Genomic DNA, 10597 nt, shown 5'->3' with positions numbered 1-10597 from the left:
CACCCGTAAACAACACGAGAAGATTAATCATAAGACCTCATGATTGTACGCAACACGTCATCTGACAACACGGTACTTTATGTACGCAACACATCATTTGACAACATGGTACCATGGGTCGAGATTAATTCTGATCAATACGAATACGATGGGGTCTTTATTTATTTTATTGAGCAACTAATTATGGACCATTAACAACAGACTGCTAACTACGGACTAAGAAAATATTAAAAGTATTATAAGTATATATATATATGTAACGATTACTTGAAAAGAAAATATGTTGATATATTATATATATGGTTAGGTTCGTGATATCTATCGGAGACCAAGTCGAGTTAAATACCTTCAAGGAAAAGGTGAGTATATAGTCCCACTTTTAAACTCTAAATATTTCGGGATGAGAATACATGCATTTTATGATTTACGTTATGGACACAAGTGATTAAAAATATATATTCTACGTTGAGTTGTACCACTGGCATACTTCCCTGTAACTTGGTAACTATTATTTACATGAGGTATTGTAAACGCGAATCCTGTTGATAGATCTATCGGGCCTGACAACCCCAACCGGACTGGACGACCAGTATTCAACGGTTGCACAGTACTTCGTTTCGGTAACTACACTTGGTACGGTGTAGTAAGATTTCATAATAAAGGGAATATGCGACGTTGATTAAATGTTAAGTATGGTTATCAAGTGCTCAACAATTTAGAATATTTTTATTAAAACGTTTATATATGAAATCTTGTGGTCTATATTTATAACGCTGCCGGCATTAAACCTATATCTCACCAACTTTATGTTGACGTTTTAAGCATGTTTATTCTCAGGTGATAACTAAAAGCTTCCGCTGCAACATGTTGAATTTAAGCATGATCTTGAGTATGCATATTTGTGTCAAAAATAAAACTGCATATCGAAGGATTTGTAATGTAAAATATGTTGGAGGTCGTATTGTTATTATCACATGTAAAGTTTGTAAGTCTAAGATTATCGCTAAACGATAATCATTATTAAGTTGTTTAAACCTTGTATTTGTAATAAAAGCTATGGTTTGTATTGTAAAAACGAATGCAGTTTTTGAAAAATGTCGCATATAGAGGTCAATACCTCGCGATGAAATCATATGTTATTGTATTCGTCCTTATGGTTAAGGTCGGGTTATGACACACGCTTACCCGAGCCACCACCTCCACGCGAATCTATAAAAAGGTAAACAACGAGAGGGTAAGCTAATGCTTAGTGAGTGAAAGTATACTACATCTATATATATGCATAAAATGGACACGCCACACAATAATAATCAAATAGCACATACCAGAGCATCCAATCATAAAGGCAAGCTAATCTAAGAATGTCGTACGATCACTATACAACAAGCTAATAAGTCAACAAATGAAAGTACACCAACAACGATATGTATAACGCCATCAAGCTACACCCGGAGGGTTAGCTACAACACAATAATACAACATTATATATGTATAACAATGCGTAAACCGCCCAAGGTTAACCCCTTAACCCAATACCAAATGAAGATTGGCCGAACTACACGAGCCTTAGTAAATCCGCACCACACGAGACTACTATCTTCATTACCACCACAACATTGAGATTGACCGAAACTACACGAGCCTTAGTGAATCCGCACCACACGTGACCACTACCTCAATAAATCGAAACTACACGCGTCATCGTGAATCCGCACCACACGTGATTCACCTCCCAAATCAAAACCCACGGTCCCGGGATTATAAAAATCCACATCATCTGGGTTACACCTCCGCAACTTAAATACCAAACCCACGCCATCGGGATTATAAAAATCCACATCATCGGGGTTATCCAAATCACAAGCCCATGTGATAACTTATACACAAAGTGTGCACCTCGCCAAAGGTGGTCAACCAAAACACACAATCATGCCAATTGGACCTATTACACAAGTCCATCAAATCCACCTATATGTGAAGTGAGCTCTATAGTCGAGGATCACTTCACCCAATCCGCACCCATCCTATACATACATATGCACATAGTATATTGACACTCACCTTGAAGTCTTGATGGATGCAAAACCTAAATCCGTAATCGCCAATGGAATGTACCTATTCCATTTATCACATAACAAACAATACAATTAGGGTGGATTACAAATCAACCCAAATTGACACTTAGTGCAATTTCGACCCAAATGCACTTCCAAGCTCAAACCGGGTCCAAACTAACCAATAATCACTAACGCAAGTGAGAATGGTCCTAATACGCCAATTAACCCAAAACATAAGTGTTAAACACTTATCTTGCTCAATTTGACACATAAACCCTAATTTTGACCCATTTCAAAATTAGTCAACCTAATACACCCAAATGGGTTCCAATACTTCCATAATCACTAAACTAAGTGATTACACCCAAAATCATAGCCTAATCATGGCCAAAATGTTAACCAACCCAAAACCCGCCAAGTATAAAAAATAACTAGTCACCATAAACCCACTTCATCACTAAATGGGTTTTACAACTAACAAGCTCAAAACCCTAAATTGGATATCAAATCATAAAGATGAAATTCGGGGTTGAGACTTACCAATACTACCAAAATGATGTCATTGACGAGTAGAATAACTTTAACTCTTAGGGTCTGACTCGATTCACTCTCATTCTTCTCCAAATGGAGCTCTCTCTCTCTCTCTCTCTCTCTAAGCTCTCCTCCTCTCTCTAAGGTTGAAGATGAGAGTGTTTGTGGTGTAAAATGAGGATAAGATGAGGCTTGACCAGTTTTTGTGGTCACCAAATTGGCCCCCATGTGAATTGACCAAGTTTCCCCTTTTAAAACACTAAAATAACGAATTGGGTCTGCCAGCATGTTTTGCGCGGCACGCGTCCTGGTGCGCGGTGCACGTTTGTGCTAAAACAAAATCAGGGTCTTACATTTTTCATTGGTTTTGAATCGACCTTTAGAGTAGAAGAACGGGCATAGGATTTAGAAGATGAATTACCTTTTTTATTTTTATTCCTCGGTCGAATGTTTGTGTTATCATCCGCAGCATTAATAGAATCATTAAGCCCAACACCCATTTATGATGGATGAATAATCTTCTTATTGGGTTTGAATTTTTGGGCTACTTTCACAGTTTCCGGCCCATTAACAAACCCCTCAGAAGGGTCTTGGTTCAATTGGATATTGGGCTTATTACTCTCTGGATCAGATTGGGCCTTATTGCTAGGTGAGTTGGGCCCAACATATGCCCTACCGCTGGAATTTTTTTTGAACAATTAATCGGATCAACATTGGTATTATCATTAGTCTTTTGTACGTTGGCAGACGTCACATGCTTGCCTCGAGCGTTGTTCCCATTATTATTCCTAGGGCTAGGGTTTTTGGGACCAGTACTGTTTAATACTACTGTCTCTTCCAATCCATTGATGTTCTCGAAACGATTGCCACTTCCCTAGCAGGTCGACTCTTCATCTTCATGAATTCCTTTTGACCTATTCCGGCCAGACCCACCAGAGATATTGACATCTCCGGTTGCCTTCTTGTGTATGGATTATTGTTTCTCTTCCTATATGAAATTTTCCTGGACATGAAGATTGACAAAATCATCATCGTCATCATCTGATCCCTCGAAGGTGTCCTCAATAAAATCATCATCACTGTTATCACTACCACCATCAACCCAATTAGTTTTTCCGGAATTACCAAAATCTACAGTGAAACACATAGAAGTATCTTCCTTAAAACTAACATAACATAACTCTGTACCTTCCATAAACTTGACCCATCCATCGTATTTTACAGTGCTACTTCGGGTATGAATAAGCATGCTACCTTTGGTAAGGTTTTGATTACCCTCATCAAGGTTGCAGTTTTCCATATCCAATACCTTACCCCACCAACTTGCGATAGTTCGGAATGTATTTTTGTTCCAACAAGTTACCGAAACTCCAATTATGTCCACCCATATCAGTTTACCCGGTGACTTGAAAGGTTTATCATTCAGTTTTTTTAGCCATGTTGCTCCATTTGTAAATTGCATGACCTTTATTCTCTAGGATATTATTTGCCGCGTCTTCAGAATCATAAATAATAAGCATAGACATACCCCCAAGATACTTTAAGGAAAAGTTGGTCATTCCTTCAGCTCTACAAAGCACCTCGAGTTGGAAGAATAGTTCCAGCGATTTTAATTGGCATAGAATGGATCTTCCGAATAAGGCCGAGTTCCTATTATTCACTGTGACTAATCTTTCATCCGTGTACACCATTGAATCTTCATATTTTACCTCTTTTTCTAAAGTTTGGCCCTAAGATCTTCCATTTCCCTATTTTTTACCAGCTTCTCACGCAAATTTGGGAATGCATTCTTTGGGGTACTTGCCACTTCGTTAAACATTCTCTCATCTCTGTAAGCATTCCCCCCTTGACGCCTAGAATATGGTCCTTTTTCAAGGTATTCTGACCCATGGGATGATTTTCCTTTACATCTTCCCGCTCCTTTACCTTAAAAATTTTGATATCAGCCCCTTCGAACTTAATTTTCTCTAGTGTAGCCAAGGTTTGGTAAATGCTTTTGACGTTGCCAAACCTAACAAACCCAAACCGGCAGCCATTCTTTAATCTTTTTCCGGCGATGTAGATATCCCGAAGATCCACATAGGGTTTGAATGTTTTCCATAAATCTGTGATTCCCCACTTTTTCGGGAAGTTGAAGAAAATGAACGAAGTTAGATGGATTCCAAATAGCCTCAAGAACCTGTCTTGAAGTCCCTCGTTGTGCCGATTCCGCTCAGTCAATGCTCCGCCATGAAACACTCTCTCTCTTCTTACTCTCTCTCTCCTCACACTCTCTCCCACACACCCCATGTTTTTTACGTTCATAAGGTGTTTTGGAAAAAAAATGTACAATTTGTTTTAAAGTTTGTACATATAATCATAAGAGTGTATTATCATAAGGTTGTACATAATGCTTCAAATACTATACATATGGTCATGGGGTGTTTTACCATACGAGTGTACATAATGCTTCAAATATTGTACATATGGTTATAAGAGTGTTTTATCATAAGTTTGTACATAATATTTCATATATTATGCAATTGACATATTAATATTTTTATTAAATACAATTAATTATTTTAACATCATCATGTGGGTCTTAGAATTTTTCTCTTTATTTTTGAATTTTGTTTAAACTTGAATAATCCTTATTTATGACATCATTATTATAGATGATTTATTAGATACTATTATAGATAGATTTTAAGTAAATAATTATATTTTAATTCTAAATTAATGACATCATCCATATTTTTATAAATGACGAGCTTAACCAAAATGAAGAATTAAATTGTAAAATGATAAAATTATCATTTTAGAGATTTAACAGAAATTATTATCTATTCTACTCTAATATTTGGCTAAAAGTATGATGTCATAAAAAGCCTTCCCATAGCTTAAAAAAATTCGAAAAAAAAAAGAAAAAAAGATAGGGTCTTTGATGATGTCATTAAGGGGAGATTAATTTTTAATTAAATTAATTAATTAAACAAATACAGAAAAAAAATAAAAAAAGCACGCGTGCCCTGACAAAAAAAAGCATGCTTGCTTGCTGAGTTTAAACAGCTTTTTCTTCTCGCATACAATTTCAAAATCCTTTCTCTAGCTAAAACTCTCATAAATCAAAAAACCACGACCACCATCTTCATCCTTCATCAACCACCACCACCACTGGTCCACCGCTGCCGCTGCTGTTACTTCTTTCGTCTCCAATGCACGCCTTTCAACATCAAATGTGCAGGTAATATCTCAATTTTAATTTTTAGTTTTTATATATTTATATATTGTTTCTTCCTTTTTTCTAACAATTACTTGCTTCAAAAATCTTTAGGGTTTAAATTCGCGAGATTGCGAGTAAAACTTTACATTTTAATCTTATATTGGATTCTATATTTTGTTTTTTTAATCCCAGGTATTCTTTAGATTTGGTAATTATAGGGTTTTTTGCTGCTTGATCCGATATCCAATTAAAGTTGTTGTTTTTCTATTGTAGCGCTTACAGATTGTTTGATGAAATTCCCAAGACAAAAAGATTATAAAGGTATATATATCATTTTTTCTTATTTCACGTTTTTTACTTATAATCTGTGTGTAATGATGATTTAGGTTTGTGACTATATGTGAGATTATGTGTTTTTAAAGTAATAAACGATTCATTTTCTTTTTGGAACATGTGGTTTAGCTATTCATTTTGAGTTGAGTATTCGTTTTATGATGCCTATATAATGTAACGTTTTATTATGAGGTTGTTGCAAGTGCAGATGATCTAGGGTTTATATCAAGTATGATTGTTGAATACTCATCATCAAGAAAGGGTATGTGTTCATTTGAAATTCAAAAAACAGAGGAATACTCATCATCAGTGTATGTGTTAGTTTGAATTAGTTTTAGAATTTATGGCATATTGTTGAAAAATGTTCATAAATTCTTACGGAGTAATATTTATTTGCACATCAAGTGTTTGTTTTTATGTCAAAACTAAGGTTGATCATCATTATGAGCATCACCGTCATCAGTCTCTCAAGAGTAGATGTGTTGTTGTTATTGCAGGATTCCAAGAACAACTGAAAAGTCTGAGAAATCTAAATCAGCTGAACGCACTCTAAATGCATGAAACCACAAGCACATTATTGCTGCAGGTTTAAAAATTTTGCTTTTTGTTCATTTTTAATGGGGTTGTGTATTGTTGGATATACAACATGGTCACATTAACATAAACTCAGAAAAAACAAACAAACACATACCTTGAAAATGCACTTTCTTCAAGAATTAATAGATTTTTTTTTTGAACCGAATTTTTATATCTAATGTTCTTTGTTTTAAATAAGTCACTTTCTTCAAGAATTAATAGATTTTTTTTCTTTTTTTATGTAAACCATTTTTCAATTTTGATATGGAAGGGTGTCTATGATCTTCCACTATGTCACATCTCTTTAATTGTTTGAGTGAGTAATTCAATGCGAGACAGTATTGAAGCTTTGTGCAATTCATTATCAATTTCGTTTATATTAGCCTAAATATGATTTTAAGTTAGTGTGAATCACATATTAATGAAATGGAAAATGTTTTTTTAATTGGTTGATGGGCTTAATGCCAAGAAAGTGGATTTTATTTATAGGTTTGAATAAGGTAGTGGCGCGACTCATGGAGGCGGAGCTGCTGAAGGAGGTTAAATGTAGTGACCCGAACTTTTCCATATTTATATATATATTAAATAAAATTGTTATTTACATGATTAAGTGTTTCCAACATGTTAAGCAATCAAACTTGTTAAGATTTGATTAATTGAAATAGGTTTCATATAGACAATTGACCACCCAAGTTGACCGGTGATTCACGAACGTTAAAACTTGTAAAAACTATATGATGACATATATATGGATATATATACAGTTAACATGATATTATGATAAGTAAACATATCATTAAGTATATTAACAATGAACTACATATGTAAAAGCAAGACTACTAACTTAATGATTTTGAAATGAGACATATATGTAACGATTATCGTTGTAACGACATTTAATGTATATATATCATATTAAGAGATATTCATACATCATATTATCATGATAATATAATAATTTAAAATCTCATTTGATATTATAAACATTGAGTTAACAACATTTAACAAGATCGTTAACCTAAAGGTTTCAAAACAACACTTACATGTAACGACTAACGATGACTTAACGACTCAGTTAAAATGTATATACATGTAGTGTTTTAATATATATTCATACACTTTTGAAAGACTTCAAGACACTTATCAAAATGCTTCTACTTAACAAAAATGCTTACAATTACATCCTCGTTCAGTTTCATCAACAATTCTACTCGTATGCACCTGTATTCGTACTCGTACAATACACAGCTTTTAGATGTATGTACTATTGGTATATACACTCCAATGATCAGCTCTTAGAAGCGCATGTGAGTCACCTAACACATGTGGGAACCATCATTTGGCAACTAGCATGAAATATCTCATAAAATTACAAAAATATGAGTAATCATTCATGACTTATTTACATGAAAACAAAATTACATATCCTTTATATCTAATCCATATACCACCGACCAAAAACACCTACAAACACTTTCATTATTCAATTTTCTTCATCTAATTTATCTCTCTCAAGTTCTATCTTCAAGTTTTATCTTCAAGTTCTAAGTGTTCTTCATAAATTCTACAAGTTCTAGTTTCATAAAATCAAGAATACTTCCAAGTTTGCTAGCTTACTTCCAATCTTGTAGAGTGATCATCCAACCTCAAGAAATCTTTCTTATTTACAGTAAGATATCTTTCTAATACAAGGTAATACTCATATTCAAACTTTGATTCAATTTCTATAACTATAACAATCTTATTTCGAGTGGAAATCTTACTAACTTGTTTTTCGTGTCATGATTCTGCTTCAAGAACTTTCAAGCCATCCAAGGATCCTTTGAAGCTAGATTCATTTTTCTCATTTCCAGTAGCTTTATCCAGAAAACTTGAGGTAGTAATGATGTTCATAACATCATTCGATTCATACATATAAAGCTATCTTATTCGAAGGTTTAAACTTGTAATCACTAGAACATAGTTTAGTTAATTCTAAACTTGTTCGCAAACAAAAGTTAATCCTTCTAACTTGACTTTTAAAATCAACTAAACACATGTTCTATATCTATATGATATGCTAACTTAATGATTTAAAACCTGGAAACACGAAGAACACTGTAAAACCTGACATACGCCGTCGTAGTAACACCGCGGGCTGTTTTGGGTTAGTTAATTAAAAACTATGATAAACTTTGATTTAAAAGTTGTTCTTCTGGGAAAATGTTTTTTCTTATGAACATGAAACTATATCCAAAAATCATGATTAAACTCAAAGTGGAAGTATGTTTTCTAAAATGGTCATCTAGACGTCGTTCTTTCGACTGAAATGACTACCTTTACAAAAACGACTTGTAACTTATATTTTCAACAATAAACCTATACTTTTTCTGTTTAGATTCATAAAATAGAGTTCAATATTAAACCATAGCAATTTGATTCACTCAAAACGGATTTAAAATGAAGAAGTTATGGGTAAAACAAGATTGGATAATTTTTCTTGTTGTAGCAACGTGAAAATTGGTAACAAATCTATATTAATCATATCCTAGCTAACTTATATTGTATTATACATGTATTCTAATATATTATGTAATCTTGGGATACCATAGACACGTATGCAAATGTTTTGACATATCATATCGACCCATGTGTATATATTATTTGGAACAACCATAGACACTCTATATGCAGTAATGAGGGAGTTAGCTATACAGGGTTGAGGTTGATTCCAAAAATATATATACTTTGAGTTGTGATCTAGCCTGAGACGTGTATACACTGGGTCGTGGATTGATTCAAGATAATATATATCAATTTTTTTCTGTACATCTAACGTTGGACAACTAGTTGTAGGTTACTAACGAGGACAGCTGACTTAATAAACTTAAAATATCAAAATGTATTAAAAGTGTTGTAAATATATTTTGAATATACTTTGATATATATGTACATATTTGTTATAGGTTCGTGAATCGACCAGTGACCAAGTCTTACTTCCCGACGAAGTAAAAATCTGTGAAAGTGAGTTATAGTCCCACTTTTAAAATCTAATATTTTTGGGATGATAATACATGCAGATTTTATAAATGATTTACAAAATAGACACAAGTACGTGAAACTACATTCTATGGTTGAATTATCAAAATCGAATATGCCCCTTTTTATTAAGTCTGGTAATCTAAGAATTAGGGAACAGACACCCTAATTGACGCGAATCCTAAAGATAGATCTATTGGGCCTAACAAACCCCATCCAAAGTACCAGATGCTTTAGTATTTCGAAATTTATATCATATCCGAAGGGTGTCCCGGAATGATGGGGATATTCTTATATATGCATCTTGTTAATGTCGGTTACCATGTGTTCACCATATGAATGATTTTTATCTCTATGTATGGGATGCGTATTGAAATATGAAATCTTGTGGTCTATTGTTACGATTTGATATATATATATAGGTTAAACCTATAACTCACCAACATTTTTGTTGACGTTTAAAGCATGTTTATTCTCAGGTGAATACTAAGAGCTTCCGCTGTTGCATACTAAAATAAGGACAAGATTTGGAGTCCATGTTTGTATGATATTGTGTAAAAACTGCATTCAAGAAACATATGTCGATGTAAAATATTTCTATTGTAAACCATTATGTAATGGTCGTGTGTAAAACAGTATATTTTAGATTTTCATTATTTGATAATCTACGTAATGCTTTTGAAACCTTTATTGATAAAATAAAGGTTATGGTTGTTTTAAAAATGAATGCAGTCTTTGAAAAACGTCTCATATAGAGGTCAAAACCTCGCAACGAAATCAATTAATATGGAACGTTTATAATCAATATGAACGGGACATTTCATTAAAGACGTAAATGCATTCACTCTGACAGAGAACTTAAACTAGCCTTGATATGAAA

The sequence above is a fragment of the Rutidosis leptorrhynchoides genome, chromosome 4 (genome assembly GCF_046630445.1).
Source record: "Rutidosis leptorrhynchoides isolate AG116_Rl617_1_P2 chromosome 4, CSIRO_AGI_Rlap_v1, whole genome shotgun sequence".
Taxonomy (NCBI): domain Eukaryota; kingdom Viridiplantae; phylum Streptophyta; class Magnoliopsida; order Asterales; family Asteraceae; genus Rutidosis; species Rutidosis leptorrhynchoides.
Note: the sequence above shows the minus strand (reverse complement) of the source record.